At 53.8% G+C, this 20,382-nt stretch overlaps 1 long non-coding RNA gene across 7 annotated transcripts in view; it reads right to left on the minus strand.

Moving 5' to 3' along the window:
- LOC102901687 overlaps positions 1-20,382 on the minus strand; it is a 234,312-nt gene that overhangs the window by 144,351 nt on the left and 69,579 nt on the right. The window contains exons 3-4 of one of the 7 annotated variants that reach the window (XR_006595100.1): positions 8,006-8,121; positions 5,663-5,938 (exon numbers count right to left, since the gene is read on the minus strand). The exons of 5 other annotated variants lie outside the window; for them this stretch is intronic. This is a non-coding gene — a long non-coding RNA (uncharacterized LOC102901687). Of the gene's footprint in view, positions 1-5,662; positions 5,939-8,005; positions 8,122-20,382 lie in introns of those variants that run through there. One more of the 7 variants, XR_006595101.1, reaches the window with a different exon arrangement.

Below are 20,382 nucleotides of genomic sequence, written 5' to 3' on the forward strand. Positions count from 1 at the left end.
CCTAAGCTATAAAACTAGGGAGGGAGGGGATCAGGCTACCAGCTGGGGTGCAACACTTAGCTGGTAGTAAGTGCTTCATTAACAGAGCTTCAAAACCCTGACAACGGCAAAGGTTCCAAGTCAGCACGAGAGCCCCCCACGTCACCCACATCGTGGGCCAGAGCTAAAGACGGAGCCACACCGGGGGCGAACGTGGATTCTCACCTGCCACTCCAGGGGGACAAACTGGTGAGCGCCCTCCTTTGCTCCCTCCAGATCACCACCTTCCCCACCCTAATCTGTGCCTAGGAGGCTGACCTGAAGGGGCGCCATCAGCCCTGCTCCGGGCTTCCTATGGGGTTCCCTGAATGGAGGAGATGGGAGGGCTGGACGGGCATAACAGCCCCCTCCCTGCTGCGTCCTGTCCCCCAGGCCAGAGCCGTCCTTCCCGAGGTTCCCAGCTCCCGCCAGGGGGCCTCTCCATGCAGCCCCTCCCTGCAGACATCTGTTCCCCACCGATGCCGGCCCCACTCTGCACCTTTCCTTGGTTGGTTCCCTTACCCCTGCCCACACCTGCGAAGAGTCACTTCATTCCATTTTCCCGAAGTATCAGGTTTGAGCCGTCTGTTTCCCGCCACACCCTGACTACTGCAGATCTGAAATCAATATGCTAAAATGTTAAGATTTGACAAAGTCAGGTCATGGGGAGCTGGGGCTCCTTATGACCATCTCCTGCGATGTGCCAGGTGGTTGCAAGATTTCCCAAAGGAAGAAAGAGACAGCAGAGACAAAGCAGGTCCAGCAGTCAGGAGGCCAGGCCTCCTGGGTGAGGGCCCTGAGGTCAGTGGAGGCCAATGGGTCCATCCCCCAGTCTGGCCACACTCACCCACTTCTCCCTCCTCCTGCGTCCCTTCCTACCTTTCCCCTTGACTCAGCACCTCCCTACAGGAAATGGGAACCACATGCAGGGGATCACTGCAGAGGGGCCCCAGGCAGGACCACTGCACCCCCACAAGGAAGGTTCTGGCTCCTATTCACAGGTCCCAGCCAGAAATCAGCAACGCTTGGGCAGTGTGGTTCCAGGGGACCTCACAATCAGCGGGGGCGGGGGGTGGGTGGGGGGACACCCTGGAGAACATGCACTCCCCACATCCCTGCTATCCCGACCTCATTTTCCCCATCGGATCAGCCTCCTGCCCAGCCCTTCTTGCAGAGAATAGTTTGGGGGGGTTTTGTTGTTTTTCGGGTTTTTTTTTTTAGATCGACGTACACAATTTCTCAATCTGTAACTTGTCACACATGCCTAAATGGAATCATTTTGTGTGCACTGTTTTCATTTGGCATCTGGCCTCCTTTTTTCTCTTTTCCTTTTCTGCAAAAGCCTTCTCTCTCCCCGTGTTGACAGTTGAGAATGGGTTTTTACATATTTTTCTGTAAGCATGAAAATCCTATACAGACCATGCCTGGACAAGGGATTTCTTTATCTGTCATTTCTTTTACAAATCAGGATCACATTGTTCACCCTTTCTAGCATCTCGCTTTTTCGCATTTAAGAAATCTCTACGCAAACAAGAATTCTACTCGATTGGTCACAACACCACTATTCACAATGGCCACACGGTGAAAACAACCTAAATGCCCATCAACAGGTGAATGGATAAACATAATGTGGTCTGTCCACACAATAGAACATTATTTGCCCATAAAAAGGAACGAATTACTGGCACACACTACTCACTACTTGAAAAAATCAGGATGCTAATTGAAAGAAGCCAGACGCAATAGGTCATCTGTTATAGGATTCCATTTATATGAAATACCCAAAATAGATAAACCCAATAGACACAGGAAGCAAATTAGCGATCACCAGGCGCTGGGGGCGGTCAGGGTGAGGAGTGACGTGTCTGATGGGTACAGGGTCTATTTAGGGGGTGACAAAATGTGTTGGAACTAAACAGAGGTCATGGTTGCACAACGTTGCAAATGGACTAAATGCGGCCGAATTGCAGGCTTTAAAATGGTTAATTATGTAACGATTAATTAAAATGGCTACTTTGTTATGTGAATTCCACTTGGATTTTTAAAACTAAAAAAATATATATCAACGTATATATCCCTCCTCCTTTTTAAAACAAAGGTAGACTGCTACACACATTGTATTCCACTTGGAACTTATTTCGGTTAAAAGTAAGTCCTAGAGGAAAAAATACCTATGCGCTAGAGAACAAACAAACAAACAAGAGTAGCCGCACAAGTCACCTGGGAACACTGGGAACCATTCTTTTTAATAGCTGCATAATAGTTCATGGTGTGGACAGACCAGAATGGTGTCACCCGTTTCCCCAAAATGATGAATGATGAGTTTTGATTTGGGCCGGTTTGGGGGAGGGGGTGGTCTCTTGACACATGTAGGCACCAAGCACTTTATAAACAGGGTTTTATTTTGCCCTTACTCCAATCCCACACTTTCTCCCATTTTTCAGGTGGGAAAACTGAGGTCCAGAAAGGAAAAGGCCAGGAAGCGACTGAGCCAGAACTCCAAGCCAGGCCGGTCTGATCCCTGGGCTCACTCCTTGCTGGGGATACAGCAGGGAACAGCACTGACCCAGGCACCTGCCCTGGAGGAGCTGACATTTTACTGGGAGAGACAGACAGGAAACAAGATGAATCAGTAACCTATGTGGACTATTCCCGGGTGTCAAGATTATAGGGAGAAATAAAGGAGGGAAAGGGGAGAAGGGACGGCAGGGAGATTACATTTTTAAATAGGGCAGTCAAGGAGGGCCTCCCCGGGAAAGGGATGTTTGGGCAAAGACCCAAAGGAGGTGAGGGAGGGAGTCCTGTGGCTTTTCATCCATTCGGGGGAACAGTGTTCAGAGCAGAGGGAACAGCGAGTGCAAAGGGCCGCAGGCAGGGAGCTGCAAGGAGCCAGGTGCTGCTGGGGCTAAGGGAGAGAGGTAAGATCAGAACAGAGGGCTTGTAGCCCAGCTATCTCTGAGTAACAGGGAGCCAGGGAAGGGTTTGGAGCAAGGCAGATTGGGGATTAGGTTGGGATTTGAAAAGCCCGCTCTGGCTCTCCAGGAAGGGTGGGGGGGGGAGAGGAGAGCAGCGTTGGTGGCTCAGGCAGGGAGGCCACTGTCATGGAGGTGGGAGAAGCCGTCTGAGAACAGACGGCTGGTCTGCGGGATGGGGAGAGGCCCTGCCCACCTCCCCTCCATCTACGCACCCCTTGAATTTAGTCCCCCTTGGAGTAAGCCAACTCTCAGCCTCCACAGAGAAAGTGCCAAGAGGGGAAGGAGAACTTTGCTGATTCACGGGCCTGGGCCTCCCAACTTCCCCCCAGGGGAAGCCTGAGCTCAGATAGTGGGGTAGGGAGCCCTATGGGGGCTGAGAGCAAGTAAATAAAGTAATACAACAGTGATAAATGATAAAACGTGGTTGACAGAGTGACCTGACTCGCGGGGTGTCATCAGGGAGGGCTTCCTGAAGGAGGTGGTGTTGGAGCCAGAATCAGAATCAGAGCTAGGAATTTAACCAGGCTAAGGAGAGAAGGAAGAACATCTCAAGCAGAAGGAAAAGCACCTGCCAAACCCCTGAGACTAAAGGCAGAGCCTAGTGAGTTCAAGTCTCTGAAAGGAGGCCTGGCCAGGCAGAAGGAGCCCTGTGTGCCAAGCCCAGGGCAGACAGTGGCCTGAGCCAGGAACACGCCCATTCCAGGCCCACACATGGTCAGCTCCTGGCAAGAACGGCTTCTGTTGCCAGGGCGGTTGCAGTGGTGAAGGTCCCCCACCCGTAAACTTCTCGGAGAGCTTCACCATAAGCCAATAAGATAATAAGCATATTTGGAAGAGAAATAAAGGAAGTCGCAGAAATTGTCAATTCTCTTTGTAAAGACGAGGAAATCAGGTCACAGAGAGCAGAGAGCTTATCGACTTCAAGGAGTCGTGCCGCGAGAAGGTTGCGAGAGCTCCTACCCTCCTCGGCTCACTCCCTGCTCCTCGCGGGACCGCTTTGTCACATTTGGAGGGGCCCTCGTGGGGCGCATGGCAGCTCGAGTGGCAGAAACGTGTCCAGCAGCAGGAGCTGGCCCAGGGCCCGCGGAGGAGGCCAGGGCAGGGGATGACAGAGAGACATAAAGAAAGACAAACAGCGGGAGCTGGTGGGGCCACAGCCCCTGAGTCTTGAACTGCCCTTGGCTAGAATTTCAAGACCTGTGCCAAGACTCCAAGGCCTGACTCTAAAACACTAGTGCTCACTCATTCACCAAGCATGCATTGAGCACCTACTGCATACCGCATGCCCGACACTGTTCCCAGGCCCTGGGGCAAGGTCCCCAGACCCAGCGGGCCCTCCTGAGGCTGACATCCTGTGGGGACAGGGGTGGCTGCCCAGTGAGCAGACCCGGGGATGTGTTTCTTCACACGGTGATAAAGGGCTTGGCCGGTGGAGACAGGGAGCTATAAGCAGGTGTGGCTGGAGGCCCTACTCCCCCGGGGGGTGGGGGGCAGGCAGGTTGCTGGGGGCCAGGCTGACCCCATCATGGCAGGGGAGAAACTGCCTGCATAGGGGGAGGTACAGCAATCAAAGAGCAGGAGCCCGTCATGGGGCAGCAAGGAGGCCAGTGCGCTGGGGACAAGGCAAGGGGCAGGTGAGCTCAGAGAGGTGATGGGGTCGGTCATGCTGGGCCTCCAGGGCCTGGTAGGGCGTCTGAGTAGGGGGGCACCGTCTGACTTCGTCCTAAGGGCTCCTCTGGCTGTGTGTGGCGAACCAACAGAGGGGCCTTGGGAGGAAGCAGGGAGCCCAGGGAGGAGGTGAGCCAGCGGGGAGGGCAGGAGACAGTGAGGCTGGCCCAGGGGCGGTGGGGGATGGGAAGGAGCCCGGAAGCTCTGCTCTGGAGACAGTGAGGGGCCTTCAGGTAGGACCAGAGCCCCTTTGAAGACCTTCATTTTCTCAAGCACATCCTCCTTCTGACACGATGATCTGTGCCCCAGCCCCTGGCCCCGCATGGCACGGGCTCCAGAGACCTCACACGTTCTCAGTGGTTCTGAAACAAGACTTCCCAAATCTGGGTGCTTCCTTCCGCTGAAGAGTTTGCAGGTAGGAAAAAAGAGGGGGAAAAAAAGAGGAGGGGAGGGGAGGGGAAAGAAGGAGTGGGGAAGAGGTACCTTCCCCAGCCACACACCCTTGTGCCCACCCCACACTCACCTTCCCCAAACCACAGAATGATGGGGCAGAAGAAAGAAGAAAGGCACCAGGGTGGTGCCACTGTGACATGAAGCGTATCAACTCGTACCCAAGGGCTTCCCAGATATTATTTCTACTTTTATAAATTGTCATTGTGCGTTTGGATTACAAACTTAAGAGACCCGTTGTAAAAAAGAGATTGAGAGAGACAGGAGGGGAGATGGATGTAGAAAAGGGAAGGAGAGGAATTCCAACATTACGGAAACATGTAACTCAGCCCCCATCAGTCACACTGGCCTTTCCTTAAGCCTCAAACACGCCACACCACGCCTGCCTCAGGGCCTTTGCACTTGCTGTTCCCGCTGCCGGGAATGCTCTTACCTCCGACAGCCAGCCACATGGCTCCCTCCCTCTCGCCCTCTGCTCACAGAGACCCCTTCTCTGACCAAGCAGCAGCCCCTCTATCATGCCCATGATTCTTCTTCACAGAACTTCGTGCTACCCGACACTATGTTGGTTTATTGTCTAACAGGCACCACTAGATTGTCGGCCCCGTGATGGCAGGGATTTTTGTCCGTTTTGTTCACTGCTGGATCCTCAGTGTTCCGAACGCCTCCTGGCACACAGCGGGTATTCGGTAGTGAACAGACAAGTGCAAGCATGGATAAAATGCCTCCTCAGCTGGACCAGGAAGGCAGCAACCGAGGTCTTACGTGCGTCTGGCACACAGCAGGCATCTGTGGCACGAGTGGATGGATAGTGACGTCACCAGGAACTGAGAGACACCAAAGCAAAGCAAACAAGAAAGAGAAGAAACTATTTACCCAGGTTCCCTGAGTGCCTGTCCCATCCTAAGCCCACCCCCGACATTAGCTCACATCATCCTCATGACAACACCATGAGCTAGGTCTTAAGCCCATTTTCCAAACGAGGAAACTGAGGCTGAGTGAAGAGAAGTGTTTTTTCCCCGGGCCCCACAGCCAGGGAGGGGCAGGGCATTGAAAATCAGTCCTGTGCGCCTCCAAAGGCAGGCCCCCAAGCTGAGTGCACCGGCCCGTTCACGCTGTCCACAGTGGCAGAGCCCCTACTATGCGCAGGGCTGAGCCAGCCGATGGGAATGTGAGCTCAGGGCGGCCAGGCTTTCAACGCTTGTAAGCTGGGCCAAGTGTCCACATTTTTGCAGGAAACCGCTTGCTTTTCAATGCTAGAACCAAATCAAAATGCTAGAAAACACTGTGCACGTTAAAGGAAGAATTTCCGAGGGCTCCTACTTCGAGACCCTTGGTCTACGCCTGGGATTTCAGAGAACATGGACGTCATTGAGGGTGGGGCAGGCAAAGAAGGCTTCCTGGAGGAGGTGGAACCAGGCTGCTAATGGGCCTGAGGAGGGTGGGGCCAGCCTGAGAAGAGGGGGCCTTGGGCTGCCTCTGGCCATGCTGGGGGTCAAGTAGGCTCCTTCCAGGATTCCCAGAAGAGGCCCAGCAGGTCAGACCAGCCTGACGGGGGAACACCTGGGAGTCAGCTCTGAGGCTGCCTGCCCCCTCCCTGCACCCATGCTTCCTTTCCATCCTCCTCTGGGATCTGAGCTGCCTAGGACGTGTTTCCCAGAAGACTCTGTCCCTGCGAATTTCCCATGGGGCCGGCTGGAGGGAGGTCCTGAGGATGGCCCAGCACGGTGGCCAGGCAAACTGGGAATACCTGAGTTCTTTCATCTGTCGTCATTAGAGACAATAGACGCTGAAGCAGAAAGCGTCTGAGAGCCAAAACATAAATGTATGTTATGGGTTACATATGGGAAATCGTGACATTTAAGTGAGATGTCCTGAAATGTAAGACTGTATCAGCCAGTCAGCTGCAAGGTAACATTTGGGTTTCTTTCTTTCTTTCTTTCTTTCTTTCTTTCTTTCTTTCTTTCTTTCTTTCTTTCTTTCTTTCTTTCTTTCTTCTTGTTTCCCATTGCATATAAGTTCTATTAATGCAAGATGTGGGTGTATTTCAATGATTGATGATAGGTTCTATGATTGATATGATAGGTTGAGATGATTGAGGCTGACGTTGAAACCTACTTCACCACTTACCGGCTGGGAGACTTCGGGAAAGATACTTGCCTTCCCTGTGTCCTCACTTCCTCATTGGTAAAGCGGGGTTGAGGGAAGTCACCAGAACCCGGGACCATCATGCAGTGTAAAAATGATGCACATTAAACACTTAAAAGAACTTCAACCCTTGTGAACATTCAGTAAGCGCCAGCTATGATTATGGTCATCGATAGGGTAACACATCGCTATTTCAGACCACGTTATAAAATATCATGGATTCTGGAGATTGGCATAAACTCAGATTTGCCTAATACAGATATAGATGGCCACATATAAAAATATTTGCAGATGTGTGCGTATACAGGGGTTGAATACACAACACATGTTTCTTTGCTCCGTCAGCCAGGAAGGCCTACAAGAAATGCTACCCCGCCAGCCACGGGTACACCTGGCATCCAGAGCTTGGGTCCTAATGCCATTCTCTGATAGGAGGAACCGCGGCTCCACACCGAGAAACGGCTGCTGCTAAGACTGGGGCAGGAAATGTTCGCGATGAGCCTGAAGCAGCTTGTGGTGGCCAGAGGTAAGAAAGGGCTCAAGATGAAAACCAACCAACAAACAAAAAACCCCCGATGTTGATGGGGGCACGCCAAAGGGCAAAGAAGCCACCTTCAAGAGCTCCCTGTGGTCCACGTTGGGACAACCTGAGCAACGAAATGCAGTAGTGTTGAATTGTAACCCAAAGTATAAATAAAATCAATATCCTTAAGTCCGTACTGATACGAGCGAAGCTGAATACGTACGTAGGGGAGAAGACAAACGTGCTGTACGGAAGGACTCTCAATCATCCCTGCTGCGGAGTATAGTCCCTACTCCATAGGTGGGGGCCATGCAGAATGACTGCCTTCCAAAGAGGATACTATGGAAAGGGGAAAAGAGAGTGACTTCACAGTGGAGAAAACTGACAAAAACTGCCTGAGCCAGGTGGTCAAGGTCAATACCCACAGTGATAAGTCACGTTCATAGGATCTACCCTTGATGTGATATGATAAAAATGTCACTTTCCGGGGTGCCTGGGTGGCTCAGTTAGTTACACATCCACCTTCGGCTCAGGTCACGATCTCACGGTTCATGGGTTCGAGCCCCACATAGGGCTCTGTGCTGACAGCTCGGAGCCTGGAGCCTGCTTCGGATTCTGTGTCTCCCTCTCTCTCTGCCCCTCCCCCGCTCATTCTCTCTCTCTCTCTCTCTCTCTCTCTCTGTCAATAATAAATAAAAAACATTAAAACAAATTTATAATGTCACTTTCCTTCTGAGAAGTTCCTTCCCCTGACCATAAGAAAGACATCAAATTATCCCAAGAGAGGATACCTATTATCCCAATAGAGCCTACCAAAAACCCGACCAGCACTCCACAAAACTGTCAGGGTCACCAAAAACTAGGAAAGTCTGAGAAACTGTCACAGCCAAGAGGAGAAAAAAGACCTGACAACTAAATGTGATATGGAATCTCGAGTGGGATTCTGTACCAGAAAGAGGATGTTAGCGAAAACTGAGGAAATCCAAATCAACTATGGACTTGGTTCACAGCAACGCACCAACACAGTGGGTGGATGGTTAACAAGCAGGCCTGTGAACTAACTAACATTAAGGCGTGACTTGTTGGAGAGACTGGGTATAGGGCACTACCTTTTTCATTTTTCTGCAAATCTAACACCGTTCTAAAACATAAAGTCTACTCTTAAAAACTCGTTTCTTTTTCCAGTTTGCTTTTTTTCCATTCTCTTAGAGTCCATGGAACGACCCTTTCTGAACCTCGCTGGTTAATGCCCCTTCGGCCTCAGAGTCGACACTGGCCTGCCGTCTGTTCTGCGAGTTCCCCGCCTCAGGCTTCCTTCCGCATCTCGGCCTGCTCATCTCTGGGTCGATGGCAAGTGGCGCTTTGTGCAAATCTTTCTGTGTGGAAGTCGCGTCTTGAGCCAGAGGACCTAGTCTCCTGGCATGGGAGCACTCCTTCGGTTTTTCTGCCACGTAGATGCCTGCCGTTTACATCAGCAATCAGCAATGCCATTGGCGGGTGCGGGGTGTGGGTTCGAACCCTCAGGGTCCATCGGGGTCATTACTAGTTCCAGGTGAACTTCTTCCCTCCCTTCGGTTTTATGATCTCGAGAGACACCCCTGTGCCCGTTTCTAGGCGGGGGTCCGTCTGAGAGAGGGGGGTAAGGCTCCGCCAGACAGCCTCCATCCACAGCAGAGAGTTATTTGGGTCAAAATGCCAACAGGGCCGTGAAGAAATTCTTCAGTAGAGCAAGGGTGGGCCCCAAATCTCGGGACCCGTGCCCCAGACCTCCTCCCTGGCCCCGAGGGCAGCTGACTCTGTCTGGGAGGAAAGAACAAAGGGAAAACACGTGGCAAGACACCCATTTCTCAGAAAGTCTGGGTTGGAGGTCGGGGGCCTGGGTTCAAGTCCTGAATCTGCCTCTGACTCATAGTGTCACCTTTCACCACTCACTTCCCCACGTCTGGACCTCAGGTTCCTCATCTGGGAGTCAGGGGGTTGGACCAGCTGAGCTCAAGCCTTCCCCAGTTGACACGGTGCTGATGAAATCAGGGCTGGTGATATTATGCCCCCCCCTCCCCGCGCCCCCTGTCCCCCTCACTCTCCCCGACACTGTGGCCACATTCACCAAGGGCCAAACTCACATTCACATCCAACACACTGCGTCTGCATCTAGCAAGTTGCAATGACCTGTTCCCTTTGTATTTCTTTGTAAAAGAAAGGCCGCAGGGGAGGGGTGGGCAGGTGCTTTTCTTTAAGGCGGCTGATGCAAAGTGCCGGAGCTCTGGGCTGGAAGTGAATCACCATGAGTTTGCACTTTGTATATTGTAGTCCTTCATAGCTTCGGTCTTTGTTTATAATAATCAACCGTTGGAATGAAATTCAAATTCCTCATGCCTGCCTCCCTCTCTTTCCAACCCTCTCCTTCTCCCTCACTCTGTGCCCCCCACACTGGCGGCACTATGGTTCTGTGAACCCACCTAACTTGTTCCCACCACAGGGCCTTTGCATCTGCTATTCCCTGCACCTTCAACACCCTTCCTTCAGGCTGCAACTTCTTCTCAGCAAGGCCCTCTCCAATCACCCTACTTAAAGAAGCCCCTGGTCACTTCCCATCACACCTCCCTGCTTTATTTTCTTCTAAGCCTTTACCACGATCTGAAATGATGCCGTTTGCTTACTTATTCGCTTGACCGCTGTCTGCCTATCCAAAGGCAGGGATTTTGTCTGCTTTGTTCTGTCATGTCACCCTAACACTCTACCCAGGGCCTGACACATAATAGGGTCTCAGGAAATACGGTGACATGAATGAGTGAATAAAGACTCAGAAATCCCCAGCAATGGCCCTAAGCTACATACAACAGCTGGCGTTTATTGAGCATCTACTCTGTGCCAGTCACTGTGCTAATGTCTCATCTCAGGGGTGAGCCGTTTTATGGTCTCCATTTTGCAGATAAGACCAAGTTTTCAGGCCTCAGAGCCTCGAAGGATAGAGCAGCTCTGAACCCCATCTTAGAACTTCAGTGTTTGGGCTCCTTCCACCCTGCCAGGTTCCTCAGTGACACAGACGTGGAGAGAGGGTCCTGCCCGCATGTACATGCACCCCTCATCTAAGGTAGAGCCTTCTGAACACCTCCCTGTCCCCACCGCCTGGTGGAGCCCCTGGGGCCAGGATGGGAGCTGGGTGTGCCGGCAGCCGGACCTTGTGCCGATCAGTGCCAGGAACTGGCTTGGGGAGCAGAGTCTGGACCAGTCCCATGTGGGGGTGATGTGGGCCACTTGTCCCAAGTGGGCTCTTAATGTTCACTGGGGCATAGAGGGTGGCAGCGGGCACAGGGTCCCTAGATGCCCAGGGGCTCAGATCCCCACCAGCCTTCCCCCTGGCGGTAAAGCCGATCCCCAAGGCCCTGGCCTCGCAAGCCCTTGCTCAGTTTCATGCTCCCAGCCTGGCAAAAGTCAAATCATTCTGCAGCCCTCTCCGAGCAGCCCAGACCCAGAGCGAGGGGATGCCAGGCACAGAGCTAACTCTGGCTCCCAGCACCTGCCTTCCAACAGCCCCCAGCCAGGGTAGGCAGGGAGGTGGCAGGTAAATAATAACCCAAAGGCAGGCTGTAAGCCTTGAGTGCAGACCCTTCCTTAAATACTTGTAGCTGTGTGTCCTTGGGCAAGTCTCTTAACTTCTCTGGACCTTCACTTCCTTCCTAGGAGAAAATCCTGCCTCCCACGCCAGGAGAGACCCCAGAATAGTGGCTGGCATTGCTGCTATGGAGGCCCCCCACACTGAGGGCCTGCCCCCAGGAACAGAGAGGAGAAAGAGGACACAGGAGGACACGTCCCCCCCTGGCTGGGGAAGCCCCCCAGTCCACCTCCCACCACAGAGGAGGTGCCCGCCCAGCAGGGCCTGGATCAGTGAGTGGGAGTTTGGCGCAGACATACGGAGGGAAGCGTGATCCCGGCAGAAGGCACAGCCAGGGCAAAGGGAGGGCGTTCTGCCCAGTGAGCCACCTTCTCTCCCTGAGAAGAGGCCTCCCTGAGGCCTCTGCTCAAAACCACCTCCTGAGATGGGCCCTCCTGCTCACTGGATCTGAGGGTGCCCGCACCCCTGCCGCGCATCAAAGCAGCAGGCTCACTGCCCTCCTTAAACTTACGACAATCTTACTCGTTTGTTTATTCTATGTCTCCCCTGCCAAGTCCCCCAAGGGCAGGGACAGTGTCTGTCCTGGGCACTGCTCTATCCCGGAGTCTAGCACTTCCTGGCAGGCAGCAAGCACCTGAGCATGATTTGAATACGTTACTCCCCCTCCCTGTGCCTCAGTTTCCTCATCTGTGAACCGAGCATCATGATAACCCTCACCTCGTAGGGCTGTTGTAAGAATTAAATAAATTAACATCTGCAGAACCTCTAGGATAGGCCCTGAACACCACGTAGATAAAAAACACGATGGATGAATCGAGAGAATTACAGGGGCGTGGATTACAAAGTCGCACCGCCGAGTTGTATCATCTGTAATCCTACACTCCGCGTTTGCATCTCTTTCCCTATTTCACTTTCTCCCAGGTTTTCATTTTGACAAACTTCAACCGTAGAAAGTCGGAAGAGATTTCCAGCACCACGAACGTCTCAATTCACCAGTTGTGGGCTTTCCTCCTCGCTACATAGAACAAGATGAATATTTATACTTCTGTTTCCTTTTCTTATTTCTTCTTTCCGACCAATGTGGGAGCAAGCTGGAGACAGCGAGATAATTGATTCCTAAGTTCTTCAGCTGCTGTGACTTTTCTTTTAAATCTCTCCCTCAATGGATGTATGAATCCTCTGGAACCAATTGTAACTGATCTCCTGATTTTATAAATCTGTAATTCTACAAACCTGCTAATCCATGCATCTGTGAACCTGGAAATATTGGTTCTAGAAACCATCACCTGCTGGTTCCTGGAGTCCACACATGTCTGAGGTCCTATGTCTCACTCGTCTGGGATTCCCGGCACCCTGCCCCTGAGGTTCAGTAAATCCGCAAGGCCACGAGCCCGCTGCTCTCAGTCGGTTCCCACTGTTTGGCACCTCTGAGCCCTGATTCCCACTTCCCAGAAGCCAAGGCCTGAGACGGAGCAAGGGGAAAACCCAGCCGCCCCCAATCCCGACACAAAACCAAGTTCCAAGGATGCCAAGAGGCACAGAGACCCAGTCACAGGCCCAGGGGTGAGCCCCCCGCCTGGTCGCACCCAGTGGACCCACTGGGCCTCCTGGGCGCCCAGGCCCTCCTCAGGCCAGCTGGGCGAGGGGCAGACGGGCGGCCCCACCCCCGCCCCACTCATGGAGCAATCCGCTGAGTCACCCCCACCTCATGACTCGCCTCCCGCCACCGCTGAGGCCTGTAATTATGGCCTCTGCCTCCTCCAAGCTGGGCCTTATCAGTCCATCAGGGCAGGCCAAGGAGGGGGACGCCCGGAGGTCCCCCCCAGACGCGGCGGTCCTGGAGCTCAGTGGCACGCGATCTGGGCATGCCTCTGCCGTCGGTGGTAGCTAGCCGCAAGCCCAGAGGTTGGCTTTGGCTCCCAGAATCCCCAGCGTCCTTTCCCTGAACAGCCTCGGCTTCCGCCATTCAAGCATTTTGTTTCTAGAGTGTGCTCTGATCACCCTGGGACATTTCGGACTGTGTCATCCCAAACCCAGCTAGGGAACCCACTCTGTGGGTGCCTGAGGGGCCAAGGAAGACCCAATGCACAGCTGCCTGTGGTCATGGCTACGAGGCAGAGCTTGCGGTGGGTGCTGGAGAAAGGGGGAAGGAAGGGACGCACAGTCCCCAGGGACTGGCTCTGGAGGGCAACTGATGGTGGGCAGGCCATAAACCTGCCCTTCACTGCCTTCCTTCCGCCCCTTGTCAGCAAGCTCTGACTCTGGTGGAAGGGACCCTGGTTCCGCATTCTACAGATGAGGAGACTGAGGTTCAGAGAAGCCTGGGACCAACTCCCACCCTCCGGGGATGGTGCTGATGCTGGGGGCAGGGGGGAGCTTTTCCAGGGAACGGGGATCCCTCCACCCCAAGTAGAGTGTGGAAATGCCAGCAAGGGCAGTCTAACTGCAGTCAAACATCCTGAGTTCAAATCTGGACTGAACCCCTCTGTGCCTGCTTCCCCCACTGCCGATCGGAGATAATAACAATGCCAACCTCATCTGGGTGTGGGGAGAATTATACGCAGCATGTAGTGAGACACCTTCTGAAGGCACACAGTAGGCTCTTTCCCTCCTCCTCTTGAGGTTGGTAGAGCCCTCCTCACACGAGTTGATGGGAGGCAGGGAGGCCAAGATGTGTCTCAAATAAGAGAGGCTGCCTCTGTGCTCCCCCCTCCTCTCCCCGCCCCCACACAGGCCCCTGGGAAGCTGCAGGCTGCCCCTCACTCCCGGGCAGGGTCCCTACATTTAGCATCCCCCAACCCTGCACCTCCAAAGACACACACAGACACATCTCAAGGCCTGCAGCACGGCTGGCTGCTTTGCAATTATTAATAATTTCCGTTCTCTGTCCCTCCCCCAGACCTGCTCAACCAGTCTCCCCAAAGCAGCAGAGCAGGCCTGACATTTGAACCGACTATTATGTTCTCACTTCTGAGGGAAACAAGGAGAGAACATGGGCCCATGTCTTAATGCTGGCAGAGGGCTAAGGGGGGCAGCACAGGCCATCTCCAGCCACCACCCCCCCAATCCTGAGTCCCTGGGCACAACAGGACAACAGTCAAGCTTCCCAGGGAAATGGGATCATTACTCCTTTCCAGAAGACCGGGTAAGAGAGAGAGTGAAGCCCCTGCCCAGGGGCAGACTGGCAAACCCTCCTGAATGGAAGCAGGAGCGTGGGGTGGTCAAGAGTCAAACTCGGCGTCTGGATTCACGTCCCGGCTCTGCTCTTTATTCACTGTGTGGCCTTAGACAAGTCACTTCACCTCTCTGAACCTCCACTTTCTCATCTTGCGACACGGGGTGATGAATTCGCACGCTGCAGAGTCAGTGGGACTTCAAAAGCCCCAGGCCCAGGGCCCACTAGGGCACATGGGACACAGACCTATGGGGCCAGGATCTGTGCTTACTCTTTGCTCCCCAGAGCCCAGAGGGGCCGGGCCAAAGGGCTAACCAGAGCTGCACCCGAGACCTTGAAGCCCAGTCCAATATCCAGCCATGTCTGAAACCCACCAGTGGGGACAGGCCGGGCTATGTGTGCCCTGAGTACTCCCTTGCTCCACAGCTGCCGTTCGTGACTCCTCCCTGACAGTTACTGACCAGCACACCAGAAAGGCCTCATGCTGCGCGATGCACCCATGCTGGTGCCGTGAGGCACCACCGAAGGCCTCTGAGCAGGGGCAGGACCTGAGCTGGGAAGGTCCAAAGTTGAGGTCTAACATTCAGGGCCTCACCAGCTACCCCCTTGCCTTTGTGAAATATTAGAATGGCCAAGAGCTCAAGCTGCCTGGTTCAAATCCGGGCTCCAGAACTTACAGCTGTATGGCCATGAGCACGTGACTAGGTTTTTCTGCACCTCGATTTTCATCTGTGACATGGGAGCAACAATAGCCTAGAAGTGAGGGGGAGGTTAAATGCAGCAGTGACTTTTAAAGCACCGAGCACAGTACTTGGCACATAGTAGGTGCTCAATAAATTGAAGCTGGTAGTCTGTTCTGCACCCACCAAGTAGTTCCTTTTTTTTTTTAATTAATATAACACTTCATGAAATGGACAGTCTCAGAGAACTCCAAAATGAGGCAGACGGAAGGAAGCTTTTATAGGATAAAGAATCAATCAAGAGAAAAAAGAAAAAATGTCTGAATAGCTCGGGTTACACAGTCAACCTTGTTAGAGGTTGAGTTTTGTTCTTCATGCTGTTCCCTCTGCCTGGTAGGACCATCTCCACATTTCTCATATGAATTCCTATGCATCCCTGAAAGCCCCCCCTAAATCATCTCTCCACTGAGGAGCCATCTCTGACCCCTCACACACACACACACACACACACACACACACACACACACACACACACAGGTACCTCCCCACAGCCTGGCCACATTACAGGTAGATGAGCTGGTGCCCAGGGGTTCACCACTGGATCATGAGTGCCCAGCATGGAGGTGTGTGGGTAAAAGGTTTTCTCTCACTCTTTCTGTCTTTTACGTCTTCTATAATCTCAACCAAAAACAGACACCACCCCCCCGCCCCCACCGTCCTCACAAATCCCTGCAGATGTGGGAAGAGCTCATAGTTTCCAGTCAAACTTTGAAAATTTCCTCAGGCCACCACCAGAGTGAAGGACAGTGTGGATCCCAGAATGTAGAATTCAGGATTAAAAGCCCTTTAATTAAATGTGTCACATAGATTATTTAGGCAGGTGAGGAGAACTACCATTGGCACAGTAAGAAGGACGGAACGGCCCTGCGTGTGCTACCTGGAACAGCCTTCAATATAAGTTGTCAAGTCAAACAAAAATAAAATGAGGGGCGGAATGGGATATAAAGGGCAGGAGGAAAGGACAGTTTATATATTTGTTCGTATGTACGTAAATCAGCTCTGGGGGGAAGAAATCAGTTAAAGGCGGCTGCTTCTGGGGAGGAAAGGTTGGAGGCTGGGAGCCAGGGAGGATGGACACTTACTCGTCACTCCATACCCTTCTGTACTGTTTGGATTTTTGTACCATTGGCTCACGTTAGCGACTCAAAAATAAGTACCGGAACGAAGTGTAGGGCTCGGGAAGTCACATACTCCAACACCAGACCCAATCTGATACAACAACCCTCTTCAGCATCCTGACAGGCTATCCTTCCTTGAATGCTCCTGGTGACAGGGAGCTCAGTAACTACCCAGCCAGCTAATCCATCTTGGGATAACCTGCAAGGGTGAGCTTGAGCTCAATGAGACAAGGAAAGAAATATGCTTCTGGGGCGCAAGCGGGTGCATCTCTCTTGCCCCCGACAGTGGGCACAAATGTGAGTTCCTGCCCAGGGATCCGCTTCCAGGACCTGCCTGTCCCCAGGCCCGGGCGGGAGATGGGCTGGGTGGCAGGGTGCGCTCTGCCGTGACTCAGGCCCCACGGATGCCCGAGGCGCAGCCAGCTTCCCAGGACACAGGGCTGTGACTCAGGGCCACACAGCAGGGCCAACCCAGGTGGCAGCTGGCGGGCCACGGGCACACCCGCGCCCCTCCCGGCTCGAACCCCAGCAGGGCCTCTGCCCCAGGCACACACCGCCTGGCCCACCGCTGCCCCCCTTGGCAGACAGTGGGATGAGGAGATGAAGGCTCTGGTACCAGACAGCCCAGATTAAACCCTGCCTCTCCCATTCACTGACTCGAGCCTCAGTTTCCCCATCTGTATAGAGCCTAACCATACAGCCCTGCCTCTCTTAGGGCTGTTACGGGGATGCTCCGAGGTAGCTGGGAAGAGCGTCTGGATCGGCCCCGGCACGGAGTCGGTAAATGTCGGTCGTTACTCCCGTGGGGGCCCAGCCTGATGTGAGGCCACGGAGACCAAAGCCTCGACGGGAAGCTGGGGTGCCCCAGCCCACCCTCCTCGGCCCGGCCAGCAGGCCCCGGAGGAGCAGGCCTCCAGACAGAAAGATCTATCAGGCAGCCCCCCAAGGACGCCCCGGGTCCCTGTGACAGACCGTCAGCTCCACGAGAACGGAAGCTTTCTCCTGCTTATTGGCCGTGTCCCCTCTGCCTGGAACAGGGTCTGATGCGATTCGTGTCGTCACACACAGTCCCACGCTTAGAGGCTCCCGCACTCGGTGCGACGCTAAGTGCCATCTTGAAACCCCTGTTGTGAACGAGGGGCACTGCGCTTCCTTTTGCCCCGGGCCCCCGAATCCTAGAATCAGTCCTGCACATGGTTGACACCTAGGATGCGTTTCTGAATTTTACCCTGACGGACAGATTGCGAGTCTCCATTTACAGATGAGGAAACTTAAGGTTCATGGAAGCGAACAGAGTCGCGACGTCACCCAGAATGTGAAGCCAGGCCTGTGGGGCCCTGAAGGCCCGGTGCCTCAGTTTCCCCATCAGTTTCCCCATCCTCGGGCACAGCCGGAGCAGCCTCTCTGTGCCAGGTGAAGCCGCGGCCCCGCGGGTATGGACCTCTGGGCAGCGAGGTCAGAGAGCAAGCAAGCTCTGCTGGCCCCACCAGAGCCATTCTGCTACCCCTTTCTCAGCTGGGGAAACTGAGGCCCAGCTCAGAGCAGGAGCTGCCAGCTTGGCGAGGGCGCCTGCCCGGGAGGCGGCCTGGCCCGGGGCCCGGTCAGGGGGCGGGGGCCTCTGTGAATGGCTCCTCAGTCCCCGCCGACCACAAGCGGGTTGGGTGAAAGGCGGCTGCTCCCCGCCCGCTTCCCCGCCAACGTGGGCCCAAACAATGGGCCTTTGTGCCCGGCGTGGGCGGGTTGTCAAGGTGCGCGGCCCTGGCCCTGAGCCCTGGCCTCAGCCTCCTCGCAGGCAAGGGGGCCGGGCCAGGGGGTCTGCGGGGGCCGGGAAATCCGGCAGACAAGGCAGTGAGGCCTACCTGAGCCACTCACAGCAAAGGAAACTGAGGCACAGAGAAGGTACACCAGGTACCCGGGACCACACAGCACGTGGACCTCAGAGACAGGTCGGGAGTTGGGACACCGGCCCCCCTCTCCCTGTGGCCTGAGTGTCCCCACCCTGCATCAAGGGGCTCGGACGTCCCTGCTGCTGAAACCTCCAGGGGGTCAGCAGAACCACAAACCCCTTCCTCTTGCTTCTCCCTGCCACCATGGCTCCTTTCCAAAGGGGTTCAGCCAGAAGCACCCCCACCTGCCTCACCTCTAGGAGGTCCCCCAAGACTGCATCCACAGCATTGCTAGGAAGGTGTCGCCCCCGCACAAGACCCCACCTACCCACTTTACGTCCCTGTCCACTTTCTAGATCATAGGCCCAGCAGGAAACCAACTGGCCGGAGACCTTGCCACGGGCCTCACGTTACAGGGAAAAACCAAGGCTCTGACAGGGGCTGGGCTCAACCAGGTCACCCACCTGGGATACAGCAATGGTACACAGTTAGACCCCACAGATTTCCAGTGACCCCCAGAAGGAAGAAGGAGGCAAAAGGCCAGGCTGTGCCCTCCAGGCACCCACCTTCTGGCTGGAAAGAAAGGGAAGGCAGCAGCAACAGTAATAATAACACGAGGCTATCAGTTATCGAGCATTTAATCAGTGCTTTACGTACAGGATCTCATTTCATTGTCACAAAACCACTAGGAGGAGGTATTATTATTATTATTATCCCCATTTTACAGATAAGGAAACTGAGGCTCAGCTAAGACAACTGAAGTCAGCCGGCTAATAAACGGATTCAAACCCTGCCGAGTCCGCTGAACGGCTCTGCTCACTCTGCTTACCAGGTGCGGTGAATGATCCCCTGTTACAGATGAGGAAACTGAGGCTATAGGCCAGCAAAGTCACATGCCCAAGGTCACACAGCCAGAAAGTGGGAGGAAGGATTCAACCCTGGGCTTCTGCCCCCACCCAGTCCCAGTCTTGTTTCCTTCCTCCTCCCCCACAATCAAGTTCCCTAAATGTCCCTCCATCTGCCCCAGCCCCTCTACCTCGTCTCCTGCCGGGATGGGCCGTGACAGCTCCCCCACACCCGTGTTCACTGGCCTTACCCGACACATAACAGATGATCATGAAAATCCAGAAAGAGAATCCTAGGGGAATAAGCTAAGCATCCAGGCACCGGAGCTGGGAGGAGAGCACTGCCGTTTGTTTACATGACAGATCCTACGTTGAGAATAGAGGCACTCAAGCTGTGTGTTAGACCAATGGGCGCAGATCTCCAAAACAGAGCTTTGAGAGGAAAAAAAGCCAGCTGCAGAAGTGAATGTGCCCGTGACACCCTCTGTATAATCACACGCACGACCACAGCAGGGCACCAAAACCCTCAGGGGTGTGTGTGTGTGTGTGTGTGTGTGTAAAAGTATAAAGATGTGGCATAGCCACTTTGGGAAACTGGCCACAGCTGTAAAAACTAACACACGTCCCGCATCACCTTGCAGTTCCTTCCGGAGCATCTACTAAAAGAACTGTGTTCTTAGGTCCAGCAAAAGGTACGTACAAGAATGTCCACAGCAGCACCGGCCAGGAAACCGGAAGTGGTGACCAGCTCCACATGAAGGGGACGGTGGTCTGTTTAAACAGTAGACTAAGACGCAGCAGTGAAAGGAACCACCGGCCCGAAACACGGAGGGATCTCATGGGCCTAACACTGAGTGAAAGAAAGTGCCAGAGACCAAACAGCACCTGCAGAATGGTCCCATATATATGACGTTCAAGAACAGCACAACCAAATGCCACAATTGCTCTGTGATTGCAAGTAGGTGGTGATCCCAGAGCTGTCAAATCGTACAAGTGAGATTCGTGCGTTCGACTGTCCTCCCTCAAACAGACAACAGAAGGACAAAGACACGCGTGGAATCCTGAACGCCAAATCCGGGCCTGCAGTGACTTTTAGGAGAGATACAACTGGGGAAGGGCTTCCGGGCTTGTAAGCAATATTGGGGCGTTTTCTTCTTAAGCTGAATGATGGCTGCATGGAAGCCCATTTTATTATCCTTCAAACGTTTTTGAAAGTCTGA

The sequence above is a fragment of the Felis catus genome, chromosome A3, assembly GCF_018350175.1.
Source record: "Felis catus isolate Fca126 chromosome A3, F.catus_Fca126_mat1.0, whole genome shotgun sequence".
NCBI lineage: Eukaryota > Metazoa > Chordata > Mammalia > Carnivora > Felidae > Felis > Felis catus.